The sequence below is a fragment of the Pleurodeles waltl genome, chromosome 11 (genome assembly GCF_031143425.1).
Source record: "Pleurodeles waltl isolate 20211129_DDA chromosome 11, aPleWal1.hap1.20221129, whole genome shotgun sequence".
In the NCBI taxonomy this organism is placed as follows: domain Eukaryota; kingdom Metazoa; phylum Chordata; class Amphibia; order Caudata; family Salamandridae; genus Pleurodeles; species Pleurodeles waltl.
This window is the reverse complement of record NC_090450.1, coordinates 388,355,584-388,381,302: the sequence shown is the minus strand read 5'-3', so window position 1 is coordinate 388,381,302 and position 25,719 is coordinate 388,355,584. Positions and strand designations below refer to the sequence as shown.

The 25,719-nt window shown below is 45.8% G+C and overlaps 1 protein-coding gene across 7 annotated transcripts in view; it reads right to left on the bottom strand.

Annotated features, from left to right (window-relative positions):
- The window catches only part of ARHGEF4 (Rho guanine nucleotide exchange factor 4), a 1,288,638-nt gene that overhangs the window by 905,865 nt on the left and 357,054 nt on the right, over positions 1-25,719 (bottom strand). The window contains exon 1 of one of the 7 annotated variants that reach the window (XM_069213713.1): positions 19,406-19,420. The exons of the other annotated variants lie outside the window; for them this stretch is intronic. The gene's annotated coding sequence lies outside the window, so the exon portion shown is untranslated. Of the gene's footprint in view, positions 1-19,405; positions 19,421-25,719 lie in introns of those variants that run through there. 7 annotated transcript variants of the gene reach the window in all.

The following is a 25,719-nucleotide window of genomic DNA, read 5'->3' as shown; positions in this document are numbered from 1 at the left end:
CGAAAGTCCTCATCCTAGGACCCGACCCCTCTGCCTGGGACGGCTCCTGGTGGCCTACCACACTAGGAACCCCACCAACACCAACCAACCACGCACGCAACCTGGGCTTCGTCCTCGACTCCTCCCTCACCATGTCTAAACAGGTCAACGCAGTCCCCTCTTTTTGCTACAACACACTCTGCATGCTCCGCAGGATCTTCAAATGGATCCCGAAAGAAACAAGAAGAATGGTTACACAAGCCCTCGTCAGCAGCAGGCTAGACTACAGCAACGCACTCTACACAGGCATCCAAGCAAAAGACCTACTACGCCTCCAACGAATCCAAAACGCCTCCGCCCGACTGATCCTCGACGTACCCCGCCGCAGCCACATCTCCTACCACCTGAGAAACCTTCACTGGCTCCCCGTGGACAAGAGGATCTCTTTCAAACTTCTCACCCACGCTCACAATGCACTCCACGACACCGGACCAACTTACCTGAACAACAGACTAAGCTTCTATACCCCCACCCGTCAGCTCCGCTCCGCAAACCTCACCCTTGCTGTCATCCCCCGCATCCAACGAAAAACCTCCGGCGGCAGATCCTTCTCGTACCTCGCCGCCAAAACCTGGAACACGCTCCCTACAAACCTGCGACAGACCGAAGACCTTCTCACCTTCAGAAGACTCCTCAAGACCTGGCTCTTCGATCAGTAACTCTAGCTCTCCCCCCCCTCCCAGCGCCTTGAAACCCTCACGGGTACGTAGATCGCTCTACAAATTCTATGATTGATTGTTTGATTGATTGCATAATTTGAAACAGACATTACCACCACCAAGCACAAATTGACAATAAAGTTGATCCCTGCCAGTTGCATCCATATTCCACTTTGTTCAACATGGAAGACAGGGGACAGTGTTACAGGTGAGAAATATTGTTTATTGGTCGAATACAGTGAAAAGTGCTTTGTACAGTGATGTAAGTCATAAGGGTTGGGTGTCCTCAAAACCAACTTGGTGGCAGCCCTGTTGGATGTCATAGGTGGGTCCTTTTTGTAGTGTAGTACTTTATGTAGCCCTCAGCTAAGTGTAGTTGGTGAATGGGTGGGATGGTTGCTTTGCAGTAGTAAAGTGCCATATCTTGGCCTAAGACTATGTTTGGGCACCTGCTGTAGAGCTTCTTGAGGTGGCATGGTTGGCCCTTGTGATTCCTGGGAGGGTATTTCCTGTGCTGTTTCTGCTGGTTGGGTCATCTGTTGCTGGTTGTCCAGGGCTGTTGTGTGGGCCTCTTGTCCGGTGTGGATGTCTGACTGTTTGTAGACCAACTGCAGCAGTACTCCAGCAATGGTGGCCATTGTAGCATTGTGTTCTTTCTACTGCTCCATGGCCTGTTGGTGTTGTTCCAGCTGCATCCTCTGACTTTGCTCAAAACAATCTGTGCCAACCTGTCTTGGGTATGTTGGTAGGCCCCCAATACCTCTTCAATGACGTCCTGGGCTGCTGCATCCATCCGTTGCCCTACCCCCTGACCCACTGGGGCACTTGACCTTGGCCTGGCCCCCTGTGCCTGTGTCCCCTGCACAGGTCTTGACGTGCCACTTGTACTGGGGCCCTCACCTTCCTGCATGTTGGGAGTTGGATACTGTGGCCTCTGTAGCTGTGTTCCACCTGTCTGTGCCCTAGGTCCACTGGTGTGTGTACTTCTACCCTGGCCTGTTGGTCTTGACTGGGTGTTAGGGGTGACAGTGTTTTCCTGGGTGGGGCTGCTGCATGGTGAGCATCCACGGCTGTGTGAGGGGCCTGCCTGCTCATCAGTGTCCTGGGGTCCTTCGTCAAGGTCTTGTGATGTGCCCCTGTCTCCCTGGAGTGCTGTGGCACTCCTGGTCCCCTCCATTAGGGTTGCATGGGTGGTGGTGCCTGTTGGGGGACATAGACATGTCTGTTACATTTGCATGAGGGTTTCAGGTGTACTGAACTGTGCAATTGTGTGCTGGTGTGCCTTTCAGTGGCCTTCCAGGGTGCCTTTGTGATGTGGTAATTGCATTTAGTGGCAGTGGTGGGGTTACATTGTGGTGAGGGTTATTGTTCCATTGTGGGTACGTGCAGGGGTAAGTGGCTGTGCGCAGCGGGAGTGATGTGGGCCTGGTAGTGGGTTGTGGGTGATGCAGGGTGGTGGATGTGGTGGGTAATGGCTGGGTTGGGTATGGGTCTAGGTGGGTGTGGGTGGGGTGGGGTGGTGCATGCATTACAGGTATGGTGTATATGGAGTAATTGTAGATGACTTACCCGAGTCCATTCCTCCAGTGAGTCCAGTGAGTCCCTCTGGGTGCAGGATGGCAAGTACCTTCTCCTCCCAGTCGGTGTAGTCGGGTGGTGTTGGTGGTGGTCCTCCCCCAGTCTTCTGCACTGCGATGTGGTGCCTGGATGCCATGGCCCTGACCTTCCCCCGCATATCGTTCCATCTCTTGCGGATGTCGTCCCTGGTGTGTGGATGGTGTCCCACTGCATTCACCCTGTTGACAATGGTCTGCTACAGCTCAATTTTCCGCGCAATGGGTGTGTGCTGCACCTCGGACCTGAATATTTGTGGCTCCACCTTCAGGATCTCATCCACCATGGTCCTTAGCTACCTTTCGGTGAAGTGTGGATTTTTGGGGGGGGACACGGTGAGGGTGGTGGATGGTGTCGGGACTGGGGACGGGGTTTGGGTGCTCCTGTGTGAGTCACTATGCGTGCCCTGTCTGCTGGCGTTCTCTGTCTGGCTCTGGTGCTCTCCGTCTTCTGGTTTCATTGCAAGGGATTGTGGTGTGTGTCTGGGGGTGTTTTATGGTGTTCTGGATGCGTGTCAGGTGTGTGGGTGCTAGGCCTAGCCAATGTGTGCACTGGTTGCTGTTGGGCCCACTTGCCGCCCGTGGTGGACCCAGCTGCCAATGGTCATCCGGCCTCCACTGTCTGCCGAGGTGATTTGTGCATAATTATTTGGGTGACGGGATGTGGGTGTGCTTGGTGGTGGCGTGGGCCGGGATTCCCACCGACAAGGTCCTGGCGGGGTGTGGTGGTCTGGGAATTTTTGGCGGGGCTGGGTTTTTCTATCATTATATGGCGGGTTTCCATTTGCCGCTGCTGGCGGCATTCTGTTCACCGCCGCCACGGCGGTCTTTCCCGCCATGTTCACCGCCTGAGTTTGTGGGCATGATCTTTCTGTGTAGGGGTAGGTCTGAGCTCTGCTGGCCAGCGGGAGTCATTCCCGAGGGTTGAGTGTCTGCCGAAGATCAGAACCTCTGTTTTGTCTGTATTGCGCTTCAAGCAATTGTCCTTCATCCATGCGGATACGTTCTTCATACAAATGTGGAAGTTGGTCTTCATTTTGGTGGGGTCTGTTGAGAGCAAGAGGACGAGCTGGGTGTCGTCAGTGCAGGAGATGATGTTGCTGTTGTGCAATCTCACAATGTCTGTGAGTGGTTTCATATAGACGTTGAAGAGTGTTGGGCTTAGGGAATAGCCTTGGAGGACGCCGCAGATGGTGCGCTTGCCCTGTGAGGTGAAGGGGGGCAGACTTTCTGGGTACATCCTGTGAGGAAGGATGCCATCCAACTGAGTGCATCATCTGTGGTCCCAATCCAGTGGAGTCGGTTGATCAGTGTGTGGTGGGAGACGATGTCAAATACGGTGGAGAGGTTGAGCAGGATCAGGTCGGCTGCTTCACCACTGTCGAGCAGGGCACAGATGTCATCTGGTGCAGCAATAAGAGCTGTCTCAGTGCTGTGATTGGCTCTGAAACATGACTGGAAGGGGTCTATCAGGTTGTTTCTATCCAGGTCTTTGGAGAGTTGTAGGTTGATGGCCTTCTCCAAGACTTTGGCGGGGAACAGGAGCAGAGAGAGATGGTGGTAATTCTAGAGCGTGCTGGAGTCTGCAGAGGTCTTCTTGAGAAGCAGTCTGATCTCTGGGTGTTACCACACTTCTGGAAAAGTGGCTGTGGTTAATGAGGCATTGAGGATGGTGGTGAGCTGGCAGCTGATTTTGTTTCTCCTGAGTTTGAAGATCCTGTGTGATGCATCTCCTCACCTGGACCTTGCATCGCCTCATCGTCTCTACTGTGCAACACATCCTCAACACAGGACTCCACATCTTTCACAATCAGGATTTAAGGGACTCTTGTTCAGCAGCCTAACCAGATCCCTGCAGCAGGCCAGTGCTCCATCATGATTGGCCTGGTCTTGTGACCAGATTACCACAGTTGGCGCTTTATGCTTCTTGGCTCTATTTTTACTTAACTCTTTAACATTGCATATCTCTGGTTCTACTGATTGTTTTTTTGTTGTTCGCATCTTGATTTATTATTAAAATGACTCTATGTTTCTAAATTGGATTTTTCTTGTGCTGCATTTTCACTTGTTAGACCTGACAGCCTTAGAGTGGTCACCTCTAACTTTTTGTCTGCCTTCCTCCACTTTTTGGATTCTGTTTTTGTTGGTTTTAAGACTCTGTGCACCTTACCACTGCTAACCAGTTCTAAAGTGCATATGCTCTCTCCCTTTAAACACGATAACATTGGATCATACCCAATTGGATTATTTAATTTACTTGTAAATCTCTAGTAAAGTGCACTATGTGCGCCCAGGGCCTGTAGATTAAATGCTACTAGTGGGCCTGCAGCACTGATTGTGCCACCCACTTAAGTAGCCCCTTAACCATGTCTGAGGCCTGCCATTGCAAGGCCTGTGTGTGCAGTTTCACTGCCAATTCGACGTGGCATTTAAAAGTACTTGCCAAGCCTAAAACTACCCTTTTTCTACATATAAGTCACCCCTAAGGTAGGCCATAGGTAACCCATAAGGCAGGGTGCTGTGTAGGCAGGACATGTACCTGTGTAGTTTACATGTCCTGGTAATGTAAAACTCCTAAATTAGTTTCTACACTGCTGTGAGGCCTGCTCCTTTCATAGGCTAACATTGGGGATACCCTTATTAACTGTTTGAGTGGTAGCTGCTGATCTAAAAGGAGTAGGAAGGTCATATTTAGTATGGCCAGAATGGTAATACAAAATCCTTCTGGATGGTGAAGTTGGATTTAATATTACTATTTTAGAAATGCCACTTTTAGAAAGTGAGCATTTCTCTGCACTTAAATCCTTCTGTGCCTTACAATCCATGTCTGGCTGGGTTCAGTTGACAGCTCCCATGTGCATTCACTCAGACAAACCCCAAACACAGGAAGCTCAGCCTCACTTGCATACATCTGCATTTTGAATGGGTCTTCCTGGGCTGGGAGGGTTGAGGGCCTGACACTTACATGTCACAGGACAGTAGCCTGCCCTCACACAAAGGACTGCCACACCCCCTACTGGGACCCTGGGAGACACAATTGAACTGAAAGGGGACCTTGTGCACTTCTAAGCCACTCTTTGAAGTCTACCCCACTTCAAAGGCACATTTGGGTTTTTAAACAGGGCCTCTGCCCCTACCATCTCAGACACTTCCTGAAGAAGAAAACCTGAACCAGAACCTGCAACATGCCAAGAAGACCTGCCTGGCTGCCCAAAGGACTCACTTGACAACTTTCTGTGAAGGACTGCTGCCTTGCTGTTGCCCTACTGCCTTGCTTTTCTCTGGCTGTGCTGAGAAGTGCTCTCCAAGGGCTTGGATAGAGCTTGCCTCCTCTTCCCTGAAGTCTCAGGACGAAAAAGACTTCATTTCTACAAGAAGGACTCCTTGTGCAGTGAAAATCGACACACAGCCTGCCAGAAACGACGCACAGCCTACATCACAGTGAAAAATTCACTGCACGCCGAACCGGAACGACGCAGCCCGACTTCCAGAGAGGAATCGACGCAGAGCCTGCTGTGCGGTAGAAATTTCAATGCAACGCCCAGTGGATCGACACAGCCACTGTGACTTTGTCCTGTCAGTGCTGGAAATCCAAGCATCATTCCCGGGTTGTCCGAAAATCCCGCAACCTGAAGAGGATCCAAGACCGAGTGCCAGAAATCGACACAAAGCCTTCCTTGTGTGAAAACTAAATGACGCATGCCATGTGCGGCCTGAGAAATCGCCGCACACCTCCCTGTTTTCCACGCATCTCCTCCTCTGAGGTTCTTTGCAGAGATTTTGAACGCAAACCAGGTACTTTGTGCTTGCAAGAGACATTTATTGCTTTTAAGAGACTAAAGACACATTATATCATTTTTACAGTGGTATCTCAACATATACTTATTGCATTTTAATCATTTTGACCTGCATTTATCCAGATAAATATTATATATTTTTCTAAACAAGGGTTGTGTATTTTTGTGGTGCTATACTGTTATTGCATGATTTATTGCACAAATACTTTACACATTGCCTTCTAGGTTAAGCCTGACTGCTCAGGGCCAAGCTACCAGAGGGTGGGCAAAGGATAATTTTGATTGTGTGTGACTTACCCTAACTAGAGTGAGGGTCCCTGCTTGGACAGGGGGTAACCTGACTGCCAACCAAAGACCCCATTTCTAACATCACTTTATTACTGTTTGAAGTGTTCCACAAACATTTTACATATTACCTCTAAATTAACCCTAACTGCTCTGTGCCAAGCTACCAGAGGGTTGAACACAGGTTGATTCGGGATTTGATTGTGGCTTCACCCTGAAAAGGATTATGGTTGCTGCTTGAGTAGGCTTTCATCCCCCTCAACCAGTAACTCAATTTCTAACTTTTAAATTATAGGAATACTGATGCACTCTCATGATTACTAATATTTATGTATGGTATAATGTGGCATTTGGCATTCTGCCATAGAATATTCAAAGTGAGATGTTGAACCTAATATACTTCTGAAAAAAAACTAAAGCAAGACTCTATTTGCTCAGTATGATATAACATACAACTAGTGCTGTATGGTTCTGCACTATGTTCCAGTAGCACTGAAACCACTTTGTGTATCGATGTAGGGTAATACATTGTAACCAGGGTCAGTGGAATTATGCGATTCTGCAACTTCATCATTTTCGACACAAATATGGATTTGTTGCACTTGCCATATAATCAATTATCTTCTGCAAAATTTGCAGATAATAAAAAAAACCTTGCTCAAACGGATTAAACTTATTTTAAACATTTGTGAATATAGAGTTAAACGTGGAAAAATAACATAATAGTAAAGTAATATAGCTTTTAAATGTGCTGCATTACGGCACATACTTTATAATTGTTTTACTACATTAATTAGTCAACCCTGCTGTATAACCTATTTCTGCCATCATTCTAGTGACCCTATTTTAAAGCAAACATTACTGCCTTGATGTCGTACACCTTCGGATGTTTTACTCGGGAAAACTTCCCAGTAAATTCGGAGGGCATATTAAATTTTATGATCAATGTACAAATGTCAATTCGAAATAGTTTGGGTACAAATTAATAGAATCCTTTATAGGGCCAGAAAATTACAAAAACAGTTTCCGGTAGACCTTCAAGGCCTACAGATTCGAAATCGTAAAGTAATCTCATTTGTCTCATCTCATTAATACTAACACATATAGGAATCTCAGAAAAGGGAGAAGAAGAGCTCACAACTTTAAAAGGTTGTCAAAAATAAAGCTACAATTAGATTTTGACCAGAAAGCATGTCGTGGATTTAAGAACTGCAAATATTGACAGCTCTGTGCAAAGCTGATACCTTTACATGTTAGGAGGGGTGCCTCTGCAAGCAGCTCTCGGGATGAGCATGGCTTACTTCATCCAGTTCAAACCGGGACTGTTGTTAGAGAGTTTTTTATAGCAAGATGCACTTTTCCAATGTCTGGCAATGCGCCGAATAATGGAACAGGACGTACAGGTTTATTGTGAGACCGTGTGAGCTGTTAATGTGGTTGAGTATGTGTGGTAATACCACGCACAGCTCATTGCCTTCCTTTCAGAACCAAAAACAGAATTTCGGCATGAACCTTGTAACCCCAGATTAATAAAAGTACTTCATACAATTTTCTGTAGTCTTGCTACAGGCAGCTTTGCCTGTCACAAACAGCATTGCACCCAATACTTTAACACAGTGGTTCCCAACCTGTGGTCTGGGGACCCCTGGGGGTCCATGAAGCCTTCTCAGGGGGTCGGTGACTGCTTAGAACATAAACAAATATTAACATCTATTGACAAATTAGGTCCCCAGCTGCCAGTAATGACTCAGGCGGGGGGTCCCCAGATTCCAATGATGCTTCAGTGGGGGTCCCTGGGTTCCATTAATGTTAAAGTGGGGGTCCACAGAAATCAAAAGGTTGGGAACCATTGCTTTAAGATATATGTCGACGAGTGCTTAGGCCTACCCCTTGGCTTCTGAGGTCTGTGTTTTGTGTCTTTCAGTATTTTGAAATCTGTGGACCATTCTCCCCCAGCTGGAAATAAATTGGGAATTCAACCCAAACGATTGCCTGCTAACTTACTGAAGAACTGCTTAGAGCAATAGAAGTAACCTAAACCCAAGAAGCCAGCATCAGTCCAGGGCCACCAACCAGCCCTCTAGAGATCTTAGATGCAACCTGCATAAAAATATGCACTAGTGTAATTAGCGAGCCTTTTGTCCATTGAAAACTCCAGAGATACCCCAAAAAATGCAGGTAAATATCTGTTAAATAGTGACTCTGCGAACAAAAGAGTATGTCCCAGCACCAATGAAAGACCACTGATGCTCCTTTTCATCTAGTTAAAATCTCTCAGTTGGCTGACACAGTCCCCTTGCCTGCTTTTGATCCTAATGGACATTTGGGCTGCGGACTGAGAGCTCCCTGGAGGTCTGTAAGGGAGCTTATTACCTCTCCGAAATCTTTGTCTATGTGAATGTTTGAAAGCACACGCTGCCAGTTGCGCCAGACACTAAACTTGACTGTACTCCCTTTTAGGTTCCAGGTTTCTTTATCGTGGAGTTCTGATACCCTTTTCAAAAGGAGCCAAAAACATGTAGAGATCCACTGGCAATTTAGTTATTTGACTGTGACCTCTAATTCATAAAATAAAACTAGCACGGTGTGCCCTTCCGATGACTGTAAATTGATAATAGAAATACAGGAGTAACTCAGAAACTTGAGTTCATATGTGAACCGTCACTGAAGTAGCTCCATACTTATATACATAATTTCTTTGTGTTTTGGTTCCATAAACTAACACAGCATTGTGTTAAGGGCAATATCTCTGCAGCTAATTTAGTATGCAATTTAGGGCTTCAGCATTGTGCAACCTACCTTATGTTTCTACCTGGGTATCGAAGAAGTGCGATTTGAAACACCTTGTAAATGAATATTCATCTATATTAAATGAGATGAAAATTGGACTCAGAGATTTAAACGCTCACACATATCTAAGATGTTCAGGTCACAAGTGTCATAAGTTTGAATTCTTGAAAGATCAATTTAGCCTTCCATACTTTTGGAACTGGTACATGGAATACTTGAGCTCTTATCATAAGTGGAATGGAAGGGCTTGAGGTACTTATCAGACAGACAATATAAATGCAGACACCTTAGGGTGAGATGTACAATATTCAGAATGTGGTGCATATCAACCGAAGGACATTTATCTTGGTAATTAGTGGGCATGTCATCCTGTATATTTCTTAAAGGTCTGACTTACCGGAATTGATTAGGGGAAAATTGCAGGGTTGCGATTATTAATGGGTATTGGGAACTCCAGGTCATTTGTAAATCCAATCCTGGTGTCAACACTAGAGTTTTACGGCAACTTGTGACTGGGGCATTAGAAAGGCATATGAAGCACTATGTAAAAAAAGACATACCCAAGACATGCCTGAGCAAAGCACCTGGGAAACAGGACAGTTCTTCTTATCTGTCCGAGAACCTGGAAAGAAGCCCTAACATTGAACTACTTTAAATCTGCAAGATGTACCTGATGTGATAAACCAACCTAGGGGGAGACACCGCATGGGAACTTTTGCATCCACTATAAATGAACGCAGTGTCTATACACATTTTAAATATGTGGTCGTTTTCTGCACTCATTCCGATTCTGTGGGTTTTTGGATCTACCAACTTACTTTACATTAATGCCTAAGAGTCTTTTGCATGCAAAATAGGGGGTGGGGGAGGGGGGCAGAAGAATAAGAATTGGACATGGGCTGGCTCCCATTGTTTTTCTCAATAACCGCACTGCTTCCACAATGATGATCATTGCTGCCCTATATGTCCTCACTCATATGCAAGCAGTAACACTGACGCTCTCGCAAAGAAAATGAGTATAGTGATCTAAAATATGGCAGAACCTTTTACAGATTTGTAGTACATAAGTAATGTTAAAAGTAATATGATTTCAATAATAATATATTATAAACTGCTTTAACTTGACTGAATTCTAAAGTCTGCATTATATTCTTAGTATGATGTAATTATAATCATCTTACTTCAACAATGTATCACATTGTAATAGACCGATAGATATTGAATCTGCCCTGAGCTCCTGAAACCAAATAGACAGGATGCTCTATCACCTTTCTGAGAGCTCTAGTATAATTTGCTTCCACGCTTTTACGCTAGCTCCTTTTTCCACTGGTTCTGGGATAGTTCAAGGCTCAATCACTTCCCTACTCTTCAACACCTAACTCTGTCTGTTACCAGACTACAGCAAGTCCTCAAGCTAATGAGACACAGATCATTCTGAAGCTGGAAAACCCAACTGATCCAAGCATTTCTGAAAAGGGCATTGCCTTCGAGCAGTTGCTCGTAGATGCTGAGGAAACAACTGAAATTCACTTCTTCTAAAGCTGTGACCTTATCCTGCAGAATATGGAAGAGCAACCAACCAGTAACAATCTGCCTCCTCTAGTGACGTCCTTTGAAGTAATACACCTGAATTTGGGTGTGAGTGAGAGCATATCTCTTGTGCCGTAAATGAACCAAGTAACAAGAAACACCTTCTACACCATGCATACTCTCTTATGTATCATCCCACTCCTAGGTTTCACCCAGAAGCTCCAACATACCATCTTCCTTGTCTTGCCCCAGCTGGACTACGTAAAACAAAAATTATCTAGGCTCTCCACTCTCCCCATTTAGATTTCAAAGAATCGAAAGTACAGTAGACAGACAAGCACCACAAGCTTGCCCCCATGACAGTACTCCCCAACTCAGCTCTTCACTGGATACTTATAGCCAGATACTTCAAGAGGAAAAACCTTAACTGCAGAGTGGTACCCCTACTAATCCCCGTGCCCTACAACGTGCCATGCATTGCAGTGTCTTTTTCGGCACAGGCAGCAAAATTATAGAACTTTCTAACAAACCAAGACAAGAAATGCCCAATACAAGTTGTAATTAAGGAAATAAATTAAGAACTGATTCACCCAGGAACCCGAGTGCATCAAGACTGGTAAATAAAACAAATGATTGAGGACTGTACTCGTACAAAAACCAGCACCTTTCTTCCATGCAAGGATGGTAAAAATGACAGCCACCTCTCACTGCTCTTTACTCTAATCCAATCATAAGCACGGTTACACTATTGCAGTAACACTATAATATCAAGCCAACCATTCAGAACACCAGAATGTTTCTCACATATAAGCCACGCTTGCAAGCCACACCTTTTGAACCACCCTCAATTATGCCTGGAAGGATTAAGCTTGTTATATCTTATTCCTCTTCATTTCATTGCACGCTCTGGTGCAGTTACAGGTGCTATGGTAACAGCACCAATTACTATAGCACCTGTAACTGCACTGTAACTGATTTATGTATCACAAAACATACTACAGACTTGGGCCACATTACAAGCACAAACCCTTCTAAACAAGCACAATCCACAGAACAGTGCACTTTTTATTGTCATTTTATTTTGGGGTGTTGCTATGTGCACTCAAAGTGGACAAGGTATGGCCAAACGTGGGTCCCTTGCTCCATGTGCCACTGGATTAAAGCTAGCGTGGCTGATGAGGGGTGATACCCTTGAAAACGGTCCCAGGATGCTTGTTTCCAGTCCAGGTAGGTTCTGGCTTAGCAGTTTGGGCTGGACTGTTCCCATGGGGAGCAGGGTCAAGACTGATTTGCATATAGCTGGGTCCTAATTGGGGTCACATGGCGTGCAAAATAAAGATGGATTAAACCCAGATCTGTGACTGTGGGTCAATGTTTGAAAAGTTTCAACGCTCAGTTCATCATTTTATTTTATGGTGTTTCTATGTGTGCTCTAAGTGGGTTTACCCAGATCTGGGTCCCAGGATTCAAGCTAGGCTGGCTGATGAGGAGTGGTACTCCTGATAATGGATCCCAGGATTCTTGTTTCCAGACCAGGGAGGACCTTGTTTGGCAGTTCAGTCTGGACTGTTCCCAAGGGGAGCAGGGTCAACACTGATTTGTATATATCTTGGGTTGAAATTACATGCAAAATAACAATGGAAATACCCGAGATCTGTGACTGGGGGTGAGTGTTTGAAAAGTTTTGAGACTCCGTCCATCATTTTATTTGTGGTATTGCTATGTGTGCCCAAATTTACCAGGGTATGCCCAGACGTGAGTCCCTTGCTCGCTGTGCCAATGGATTCAAACTAGCCTGGCTGATATGCAGTGATACCCTGAAACTGGTCCCAGGATGCTTGTTTTTGTTCCAGGGAGGACCAGGCTTGGTATTTCAGGCTGGGCTGTTCCCATGGGGAGCAGAGTCAAGACTGATTTGCAGATAGCTGGGTCCACACTGTGTTGACATGGCGAGCAAAATCACAGTGGAAAAACCCCATATCTGTGACTGTGGGTGAGTGTTTGAAAAGTTTCAACACTTCATTCATCATTTTGTTTTTGTGGTGTTGGTATGTGCACCCTAAGTGGCCAAGGTATACGCAGACATGGGTCCCTTGCTCGCTTCACCACTGGATTACAGCTAGCATGGCTGATGAGGGGTGATACCCCAAAACCTGTCCCAGGATGCTTGTTTCCAGTCCATGGAGGACCTGGCCTCGCAGTACAGGCTGGACTGTTACCATCAGGGTTAGGGTCAAGTCTCATCTGGATAGCTGGGCACAAACTAGGGTGAGGTGGCAAGCAAAATAACAATGAATTAAACCAAGATCTGTGACTGGGGGTGAGTGTTTGAAAAGTTTCAACACTCGGTCCATCATTTTATTTTGTGGGGTTGCTATGGTAGAAATGACAGCCATCCCTCAGTGCTCTTTGCTCCACTCCAATCACAAGCACAGTTGCACTACTGCAGTAACACTATAATATCAAGGGAATGTCAACCATGCAGAACACCAGAATGTTTCTCACATATAAGCCACCCTTGCAATGGTAACAGCATCAGTTTCATCACAAAAAACACTACCGACTTGCGCCACATTACAAACACAAACCGTTATAAACAACCACAATGTACAGACCAGTGCACTCTCTTTCCAGCAAGAGCACTTTGGTGAGTTTTCATGCTTACGAAAAGCTATGTGAATGCAACTATAATTAAATATTATAGAGCGGGCACTAAACCAGCCAAAATAACACCATAGAAAGAGCATTCCTCACATCCAAAGCTGCACTGATGTGTCTATAAACGATATTCAATTTGTTCCAAACAGTAATGTACAGAACGAAACCACACGCATAACATACTTTATTAAACTGAACACCTTGCATACACCCAACAAAGTCCAGAAATGGCGCATGGTTCACAGAAACACGTCTCTAATATGCCACACACACTCCAACAGTACAAATTAGGCAAAACAGACTGAACATTGCATACGCACTTCATATTTGGCTTATAGTTGAGCTTCACTGCAGACAGTGGTGTAATGCAAAATAGTGGGGCTAATCTATGCAGAATGTAGGGAAGGGCCCCTGACATTCCCATTTCTCACAGATGTCCTTGGGCCCCTCCAGGTGGATGGCTGAGTGCCTCTGAGCCAAAAGAGAGCGCCAGCTACCTGTGTTACGCGCACTTATATCTATTTGCTGGACAATGGGACAGGTATAAAGACCCAGAAGAGACATCAGTCTAGTATAACTGTCCACCTCCATCCACCAAAAAACTAAAAACATTTACCCACATGACATTAAATGCACGCCATCCACCTAAGCCCGACACACAATACTGATGGTACACCTTCACAAGATGAATCAGACTCGTATGCGATGAAATAATTGAAACCATTTAGAAGGCTCACTGACTCACTACTTACCTGATAAAGGAAGACTGTAAACTATACACATACCTCTAACAGTACAAAACATAGAGAAGAAATATGAGTCTTGCAATGTGAACACACTCTGCAAGTGGATGAAATGGGACTCTAGGTGGGCCAGCCAACTGAGGATCAAGCGCTGCTCCAGCTACAGCTTGGGCTCTGGCTCTAGCCGAGGTTGCAATTAATCTGGGGCCACAGACACGATAGGACACTGCCTCCTCTCTCTACCTTTTTACCACAAAGAGCAACAAGCGGCATCTTGCTAAACGAAGGAGAGCTGATTCTATATGCAATTCAGTGCGTTTTTCTCCTTCCATAGACATCGCAGGTTCAAATAAAGACAAGAGAAGAAGGTGAAAACACTAGGGGGTGTACCAAAATGCATATTTTTCTTCGTGAAATTTGATAGAGAAAGTGTGAAATTATGCCTTTAGTGTGAAAAGTGTTTTGTGGATTTCTTGGGTTTCAAAGTGAGGGAATGAAAAGTCATGCAAGAAACTTTCAGGACACTGTTTCAAATAGAAAATGTTTGTAGACAAGACATTTTCTGCGCAAACCAGTCTCACGTGGCCGAAAGTGAGCTGGCATTGCTTAATTCCGAATATAAAGAAGTTCCTAATTTCACAAATCTCGCTAGCGCAATTTAAATTTCGAGGCCAAGACAATATGTTTTGCAGCCAAGGTGAACGTCACGCAAATGTACCACTGAGAGAATACAAGTTAGGAGAGCTGGTGCTCTGAGAGTCCGCATTGTATTGATAATTCATGTTATTGCACTAATGAAAAAGATTGTGAGGTTTCTAAAATGCTTTTTTTTGTAAAATGAGGTGAGTTTGAGATAAGTGTAAACTGAGTGCTGTGCTACCTTATATTTAGCTTACCTCAATGAGTGTCAGAATGGCCGGTCCGGTTCTGCTATTGAATATCTACGAAAGGGAATGATAAGTGCTTGGAGCATGTAATCCGTTGGGTGGTGACACTATGCAAGGGGGAGAGAATCTCAAAGCCCTCACCATTTTGAGAGGGCTCCTTCCTTCTCCTTTACACAAGTCTTGGAACATCTTTGGAATTTACTGGGCTTTACTTAAAATGAGGGATCTTTCAGTAGCAGCATGAAGAAAATAAATACATTAGAAAATGCTAATAGGACTAAACATTTTACAGATAATATTAAGACATTATGATGTGTATTTCATACAACTTTCTCTATTTCTCTTATTTAGTGTTTTCGTCTATCCATATTCAATGATTCACTGTTGTGCACTGCTGCCATTCTTTGTATTTATGCTATTCATAGAGTGCACATTGTCTAGAGACCAGTGCTCTCCATCGAAAATGGTTGGGAGACAATTTGAGGTGTGTACATCAAAAGGGAATGGTTATTTTCATACCCCTTTCACTACGTGGCCCTTCTGCTAGGACTTCAAATGATCTAATTCCTTCATGTTTTAACCTGAAAGAATTGTAATGTTATGCAGCATAGGTGAAATGTTAAAATAAAATACACACATACACACACACACACAAATGCACATATATGTCTTTGTGTGGTTATACAAATATATATTTGTGTGTGTATATATATATATATATGTATATATTATTGAATACTAGTAGAATATATTTCAATGATATTATACTACATTTTATATTAAAATACTTAACATTTACTACTTTATCCTCTATACCTGATTTATAAAATGATATGTGTCTATTTTTGGATGATATTAGTGTCGCAATATTTTTCCAATATTTTCAGACTTACTATTATAAGTGCAGAAGCACGATATTGTAGTAAACGATCTTAGGACACAATATTTTTTCAATTGTATTGTGTCAGTGAACCTGTCCCGCATCTTGGTTCAAACGCAGAGCAATCTGAGCGTCATTAGATTGCATAAACGTTCGTGTGAAATAATAAATAGCTTGAGACAAAGGTCCCATGAGATATTGACCAAGTGGAAAGAAACGATTCCTGCAGAGCACAATAGGTATGAATCTTCCTCTAGGATAGTGGGTTGATTAAGAGGCATGTGGGGAAAGAAACATAATCCTCAAAGTAATCCCTGGGTAATGAACATCTACGCACCCCAACATCCTTCAAAGTGAAATTTCAGCCCCGAAACGAGGCTTGGTTCAAAGCAAACTACGGAGTTTTCGGGCAAACGATAAAATGGCAAACTACTGAGTCGCAATCCACTTTTTGTTTAGTTCCTTTCCGATGCACATGTAATATGAATTGTCAGCCCTAATAAACACGTCTTGCCATTATTTTAAAAAAATGTGTGCATACTTAACAAAATATCTGTGCATAGTGCTGAGCCAATCTGTTCAGCATTTTGACTCAATTCGGCAATTTCTGAGTAGAAAGCTGGAAAACTGGAGAAACCTGAAATTTCGCTATTTTGTTTTTTTAGTCAGAATGTTGATGATTTAATGAGTTAGAGAGTTAGACAATAGCAATCCCTTATATTTAATATTGCTGACTCGGAATAAATATTTGGAGTCATCCTAGAGGCAGATCTTATTCTTGAACAGCAAAGAGGGCTGTTGTAAAATCGTTACCAAAATCTTAAAGAAGGCACATGTTTGCCGTCTCGGCCAGCAAGATTTGAAATCACCCACCACCCAGATAAAGACAGAACAAAATATATCCCGTTTTAGAAGGCTGCAAAAACAGCTCTTTCAAATTTTCTGTCCCTGAGTGATACCTAGGCAACCGCCAGAAAAACATCCATTAACTACGGAACTATTAAACCCCAATAATGCAAGCCCAAGGTAATCTGTATTCCAGACAAGAAGGCAACCACTTTCCGCTTAAATAAGCAAAGGTGCATGAAGCGTGATCGGCGTGATTAAGAAGAACCATGTAGAACACAACACTACCAGATGAGGCGTCGGGAGCTCATGAATTTCACCCACCTCTTTTCACGAAAGTCTTTCTACAACCACACAATTATGTGCAGCCAAACAAAGAGGTCGATCCATTCTCATGCCTGTGGCAGTTGCGCTCTACACAAGTGACAAATGACATGGAAACATTTTTTCGTATGGAATCTGCAACTGATACGACTATAGTTGACATCTTTTTGCATTTTGCTTCCAAACAGAGACGACTTTGCTTAAACAATAAAGAACTTTTCCCCTACAACATCTATCACATGCCACTGGGGCTTAAAACAGTCACATGTGCAGCTGAGACGTATGAGTCATGTTATAGAGATATCAGAAACCTATGGCACAGCAGCGGGCAAGCATTGCACAGAGCACCCAGTTTACCTTTCTTGCTTATTGAGTAAATATTGGCCTTTAAACTCGCTTACCTACTACTATAGCTCCACTATGAGTCCCTAGGCCTCTCTGAGATTACTTACATATTTTGTCTGCACTGTATTTGCGTGGGTATGCTCCGAGCATTCAATGCCCACCCCAGGAAAAAATTACTTTCGAAAATTACACCTCAGCCTCCCAGACTCATCATCTTATACCAGCCCTACCAAGTGTCACACATCTTGCGTTAGAGTAACACATTTTTGGTCGTTTTCCTGCATTATTGCAATGCCTGATTTTGTCACGCAAGTCCTGAGGTGCGGTAAAACCTTCTTGTTCCAATTTCTCACTTTGCTAGGTATGCTCCAAGTAGTGTTTATCAAAGTCCACAAGGTGGCACTTGAGTACAACAGAAGGTATAGGATCATGATATATATATATATATATATATATATATATATATATTACTATATTTATATGGTTCCCTCGTCTTGATCGCTTCATTTTGCTTGCAAGGAAGTGTCACTCATAATCCTCGAAAGGTCACTCATAATTACACTGAAATTATGAAAATGTCACGCATAGCAATCTCAAACATTGGCAGCTTTGTTATACTCTCTATCCCTCATTTCCGACCACCATGAGCACAATGCGCACATTAACAATGCAAACATGTATAGCAGGAGTAAGTCAGTGCATAGCTGCTATCATATTCTCCATGTAGAGTGATGCATGTGCCGGAGGCTGTTTGGATATCAGAGCCAGCTATTGGGGCATGGATTAGAGGTGGAACGCCCCTTTGTTGTAATATTACGGCCTTTAGGTCTACGAGAACTTTTCCTCAGAAAAAAGCGATCCCCTGTTCTAGATCTATTGCTATTCAGCAAAGGGATGTGTGTGCCTATCACACCCCCGTCCCTCCAGTTTACACTCATGTCCTGCCTCTGTTTTTACTCTAGTCCCACGGTACACACGATCCTTGCTCGAGAGAGAAGTACAATGCATAAACCGTACACGGGTGGTGACGAGTGTCTGGGCACTGCTGAATAGGGTTTAGCGGTTCCTAAAACTCTACAAAATAATTCTTGGCTACCATCAACTCCCTTCCACCGAGAAGTTTGCAAGTGTGACCCACCCAAGCCCCTACATGTAAAACATAGAGACTACAGCAACTAATTCGTTATCAGTTAGGTAAGAGAGAGCTCAGTGCGTTGAGTACTGGCTACGGAGACTTGCCTGTAAATTACAAGTCCCGGATTCTCATGAGTAGCTCGCTGAGTTAATGCACCCACCGTTAATATCTCTGTACAGTTCAAAGGTGACAAACTAAGACAGATACACGGGCTAATGTACCTCCTGCGTACATCTGTGAGTCAAATGCAGGTTGTGGCCCATCCCCACTATGGTAGCCTCCACCTGCAAAGATCGCTGTGTAGCCACAAAGTCGCAGTCTTCAGTCAAAGTAAAAAAAACAAAAAAACTCTTGATCCAATTTGCAGGTCGTAAATCTTCAAACATAGGGGCTTATTGACAAGCCCTTGCGACACCGGTGGGTCACTTTTTATATGGGAAAAAGTGATGCACTGGCGGCGCAAGGGAGTTGTAAATAAACCCCAAAGTATAAAATGGCAACACGCTAATCCATCTGCTATGGAGAGCTGTGCGTAATCTAGAGGCCACGGCTCCAAGCCGGAAAGGCACTCCTCAAATCAAATGAACGTGTCTACTGCAATAAAAGCTTGTTTCTCACAGGAGACAGTCAGCAAGCAATGATACAAATGGTACTGCACCTGTTGCAGAGCATGTCACGGTTCGAACGCCAGTGAGGTAGGTTTGTGAATTAATGCTCAGGTAAATTCGTGTGCCTTCTAGGTCACAGGTTGCACTCCTGACCGCTCAATCCAGTCTTTCGTGTCTTTGAGGTATATGTATAATTAGTACCATCGAATTTGATCGCAATACAGCTATAGAGCTGCGACGTATATTAGTATTTTCATTTCTGTTACCGAAATCAGCGTGGTTTCCATGGCTCCATTCCCGCCGATCCTGCTCCACCGAGCGCTCCTTCGGAGGCTCGGAGAGGTGCAGCCCCGCACAGTCTTGTGCAGATCCTCGCCGCACTGCACATTCCAGTGACGTTCGATGACGGTGTCTGGGTCTCTGGGGCTGCATGGGCTTGCCCGGCCTGGTCCGACCATACCTGAGCGAGATATATCTATGACTCCCCACACGCGGGGTGGGTCTGTCACCAGACACCTCGCTTTGTTGTCCCAGAGTCTTGCCTTCCTCACACCTGTCGAGGGGATGCAGGTAGCCCCTTCCTTGGCCCTTTGCTAGGCAGGGGTGCAGCTTCAGGGGGTGTTTGGGAAGCTATGCTACTGTAATATATGCATTTTCTGACAAATAATTGAACACAGGTGCTTTCAGTCGCCTATGGTGTAGTGTTTGTTGGAATTAACCCGTACTTTTTACAAACAGACAAAAATGCACACAGTCTTTCCTACTCTTTGTTTGGAAATACTTCAAAAATGTTGGGTAATTCAGAAAATGGTGTGCTTTCTCTCACTAAGGCCCATAATACTTTTTGACACAAAACTGCACAAACGCAGTTTTGTGTCAAAAAGTTTAGAGCCGGCTTGTGTTATTTATCAGCGCCAGCTGGGCGCCATATTTATGGAATGGAGCAAGCTGGTGATAATGAATGGTCAACGTCAAACAAAATGACGCTTACCCTTGCGCCCTGTTGTAGGGCAAAATGAAGTTAATGCTGCGAAAGTGCCGCTAGCCTGTTTTGCTGTACAAAAATATGTCGCAAACAGGTTAGCCCTATCTTTAGACCACATTAGCGTCAAATTTAAACGCAATGGAGGAAAGAGTGCAATTGCAAGGGAAGATGGATGCAGAAGGCCAGGAGAGACAAATGGAAGATCCCTAACACCCAACCACCAGCCACGGGGATACACAGAAGTCCCAGGAAAAGGAAAAGAAAAAGCAAGTGTCGGTTCAGTGAGGAGGAGCACAACTTCCTTGTCAGAGAGGAAGAGCAACAATACCAGCTTTTCATCACTTCCAAATTGTCAATTGGTAAGAGAGAGGCTATAGGGCAGCAAATAGTGGACAAAATCACCAGTGTGGTAGAGGTGAAGAGAACTGTCACTGAGCGCAAGAAGCGCTGGCATGATTGCAAGCACAGAACTAAGGAGAAAATGGCCAGGACCAGAAAGGCAGCACTGCAGACTGGAGGTGGAAGTCCTGCACCACAGGAGGACATGGATGAGCTGGAGGAGATGGTTGCAGCGGTCGTACCGGAAGAGCTGGTCACAGGAATCCAAGGACAGGACAGCGCAGACTTCCAACTACCACCACAAATGCAGGGTAAGTTTCATGGGGGAAATAACTGCAGTTTTACAAATGCCAGAAGGGGAAGGCACATAAGACACACTCAATGCATGCTAAAGGATCCATCGGGACACATTGGCTCTAATTTAAGATGCCCCATCTCCACACAAGCAACACACGTACACACGCCTTGGTTGTGCTATGAACTCCAACATATACCCAGCATGGACATATGCCAGTCACCAGTGCTATACTCCAACATGTACACAGTGGCGGCCGGCAGCTTTAGGAGGGAGGGGGCGGGCGGGACGCACACACACACACACACTCATTCTTTCACACACAGACACGAACGCACATCCATTAACAACACGCATACCATTCAAACATGAATGCACGCACCAAACATTCATTTTAAATCACACACACTCATTCTTTCACACATGCACGCACATCCATTAACAACATTCATACCATTCAAACCTGCACGCACGCACCAAACATTAATATTAAAAGATCGCACACACTCATTCTTTCACACACACACGCAAACCATTAACAACACTCAAACATGCACGCCCGCACCAAACATTCAATTTAAAACATCACACACATACACACACACACACACACACACACTTACCTTCAGCCTCCAGGTCCCAGGAGGGTTGGGACTGCTGCCTTCTCTCATTGGCTGACTTTAGAGTGGGATGGGGTCAGTGAGACTGCTGACCCCACCCCCACTCTGTTACGAAGTGTTACTGATTGACACTCGCCCTGGGCACTTCAGGGCTTAAACCTGAAGCGCCCAGGGAGAGTGTCAATTGGTGACGCTTTCCTCGTCACCCAAGGGAGGGCCTCGAGGCACCTTTGCTGAGCCGAGGAGGTCACGCCCATAGGAGCTGTGACCTCCTCAGCCCAGAAAAGTTCAGCTCAGGCAGCCAGGAGTGTGCGCAAATCGCGCATGTCTGCTCCTGGCTGCCTGAGCTGAACATGGAGAGTGTCTGTCAGGCTGACCTTTGTTCAGCCTGACAGACACTCTTCATGAGGGGCAAAAGGTGGGGGGGGCTTGTCCCCTCCGCCCTAAAGGACGGACCGCCACTGCATGTACATATGCAGTACATTGGCTGGAAGAGACGTCTAAATACTGTGGCTGTTCCATCACAACACCCCTTGAATATTGTCAAAGCTCCTCTACCTACACAACTTAGACATCTGAGACTAGGAAGAAAGTCAATGCCGTTCTTGGGGTCGGGTCATGGTGGTGGATGTTGCTAAAATGCTCCATTACCCACATATCCCATTGCCTAAAAACATGCGTGCTGCATCTTGCAGCACACATTGAATGGCCACCTTAGCTAACATGACTTGCACAAGTGCAGGAAGGGACACCACCCAGCACATATACAATTCATCCCCTCAAGGCAGCCACACCTTTATCATGCTGCAACAATGCCTGTCTCGGTGCAGGGAGAACAAATCTGTGCAACTGCAAGGGGAATTGCAGGGCGGTCCCGTATACCACTAAACAGGGCACTTCCCTGCGTATCTAACATGGTGCAGTGTTGAGCAACACATATTGATGCTGATCTGAACCGTGCCACCAGAGAAAAATCTGCACTAAAGCTTGCAACCTGTAGAACACAACACATACAGGGTGAACCCACAATAACTCTGACACAACCAAATTACCCATATGGAAATGGGGAAACAATCAAACAAATACAACATATGGCATATGTCTGTGAGCATTATGGTGCCCATTACGATACTGGCGTGCGGTGGATGCAGCCCAGGAGAGTCTAGTGTTGGTAAGACCAGCAGTGCGGTCTTCCCTCCGCAGCAGTGGCGGCCCGTCCTTTAGGGGGGAGGGGCCACGCCCCCCCACCTTTTGCCCCCCATGAAGAGTGTCTGTCAGGCTGAACAAAGGTCAGCCTGACAGACACTCTTCATGTTCAGGTCAGGCAGCCAGGAGCAGGCATGCGCCATTTGCGCAGACTCCTGGCTGCCTGAGCTGAACTTTGCTGGGCTGAGGAGATCACAGCTCCTATGGGCGTGACCTCCTCAGCCCAGCAAAGGTGCCTCGAGGCCTTCCCCTGGGTGACGAGGAAAGCATCACCAATTGACACTCTCCCTGGGCGCTTCAGTTTAAGCCCTGAAGTGCCCAGGGCGAGTGTCAATCAGTGACACTTCGTCACAGAGTGGGGTGGGGTCAGCAGTCTCACTGACCCCATCCCACATTGTGATGAGGCTGGGACTGCTGCCTTCCCTCATTGGCTGACCTAAGGTCAGCCAATGAGGGAAGGCAGCAGTCCCAACCCTCCTGGGACCTGGAGGCCGAAGGTAAGTGTGTGTGTGTATGTGTATGATGTTTCAAATTGAATGTTTGGTGCATGTTTGAATGGTATGAATGTCGTTAATGGATGTGCGTTTGTGTTTGAAAGATGAGTGTGTGTGATGTTTTAAAATGAATGTTTGGTGCGTGCATGCATGTTTGAATGGTATGAGTGTTGTTAATGGATGTGCGTGCCTGCATGTCTGTGTGTGAAAGAATGAGTGTGTGTGTGTGTGTGCCCCGCCCACCCCCCTCCCTCCTAAAGCTGCCGGCCACCACTGTTCCCCAGTAGGCATTACGAGCTTCTGGTTGGGACGGGGGGTGGAATCCGTGTTTCCGCTTGCCAGCTCTGTGGGAATGTCACCACAACATTGTCGCTGGATTGTAATACAGCCACCGCCAATGTTGCGGTGTGTTGGGTGTGACAGCATATGTTGCGCTTTTCACTGAACATAAATCAGCCAGTGGAAAGTGCAAAGGGGCTGTCCATGGGGGCCTCTGCACTGTCCATGGCAGGTGCATGGGCAGTACAGGGGCACCCACGGGCCAGCCACACCCCATTACCATCAAACATTGCATGGCAGTTGGACCACCGTGCAAAGGCTAGTGGAAAAGTGGTTATCATAATCTGGAGGGCAGCGCTGATTACAGTGCTTGCCTGGTGACATAAGACCAGTGGCATTGCCAGGCCATTTGCTGCTGGCAACCTGGCAGTGCCAGGCCATTGGACCGTAACGCTTTCACCACGGTCCTAATGTGCCAGTTTGACGGCCGCTGTTGGCGGTGATCCAATAAGCATTGAAAGTCTGGAGGTCACTGGACCGTCAGACTTGTAATAAGGGCCCATGTGTACAGTTGTACAAGAAGCTGCAATCTCACCATCAAGCTAGCTAGAGGCCCTGATCAAAATGGAAATGAAGGTGACAGTCTCAGTACAAAATTAGGTGGGATCATGCTCTGTCATTTACAAAAGTTGTCATCAAAAATCATATCCATACCGGCCATCCTTGTGTCCACCTCTGTGTCACTGGTAAAGATAGCTGTCCTGCCCCAGAGCCGCATCCCTTGCACCATAGTGCAAGGATGGCTGCGTTGAGGGAGAGGTTATTGTTGTGTGGGCAGGAGCACCTTCCTGCACAAGTAGAAACTAAAAAGGAAATCTGCTAGGTCTACATGTGCTGTGGTATGCGGCACACATAGACAAAGCTAAACATGATGAGGAATTAAAATATACTTCATCATTGCCCCTAGGTAAGGCCACCCCATGGGGTGGTGTTAGTTACTGGCACTGCCTCAGTGTACAAAAACACACAAATCTAGGGCAGCGTCAAAATGCAATGGGTGTTGGTGTGGCCCACACACAGCAACAGCCATTGCACACCCCTTCCACGCAAATTGATGCATGGGAAGGGGCCATATGTACAAGGTGGCGTCAAGCCACAATAAGTGGCTTAATGATACCTTGTAAACATGACGCAGCCCACAGCGCCACCAGAGCATCCCTTGATGTGACACTCAGGTGGCTCTAAGGGCTCATACAGATACATCCCATAATGTACAGTCACAACATTTGGCCTGTAACTTGTCACTGAGCATCCACTACCAAAGAAATTATGTGTCATGTCAACTGGCACAAGAATGAAAGATTGTTTGTACACTATCTCATTGCAGAGGATGATGGCTCTCTTGCCGACCTGCCTGTCCTGGATTTCACTGATGACCTGGATGACCAGCTGACAACCATCAATCAACAGGCTCTTCAGGATGTCCTAGGATCCCTCCAGACAACCCCTTCAATTGCAAAGAGGACACAGCATTGCGGGGTCTCCACATGAACCACCCAACAACAAAAATATACTACCTGCCAGTACTGACACAGCCCTGACTCCGAGGACCCAGAGACCAGCTTCCAGAGGAAAGGGGTAGGACTCCAGCAGGAGCTGGCCAAACAGGTGTGGGTGGGTATGGAAACCATGGCTGGCAGCCTAGAGGAAGTGCGGACATGCCTGGTGAGAGCTAATGAAAACACAGCTGCCATCTGAGGCACACACTCCCCACTGTGTGGACTCCAGCAGTCTCTTGCGAACATAGCTGCTGCCATGAGGGAGAGGCTACAACAACTGCCCTCCCATACTGGCAACAGCATGACAGACAACAGGATGAAGTCCATTCAGCAGGAAGTAGCCTTCTTCAGGGAAGACATGGCTGCCTGCCACCATGATGTTGCAGCTATATTGAAAAACCAGCAGTTCCTCCTTGCTGTACTGATGCCATACGTCATACCACAAATGGCAGCTGCCAGGAGCTTGGACTCCACATCTTTATCCCCTGAAGTATGTGTGGTCCCCTCAACCTCTACACCAGCACCACCAATGGCATAGGAGGCACCACACATATCAGAGGATGAAGATGTGAAAAAAATTACTTTCAGTAGGAAAAGTACCCAGTAGCAGCAGTCTGTGCCACATGGGCATTTTCTCCTTAGTTCTAGGCTTAAGATCATTCCAGTGTTGACTTAGTAGGAAATTAGCTCTCTTCACCCACCCACTGTTGACTTGTCTGCTATGGACTGTCATTGTCTCTTACATACCAATTGGCAATTTGTGTACCTCCTCACTAGTCAACGCTGCTTCTAAGCATGTTTCA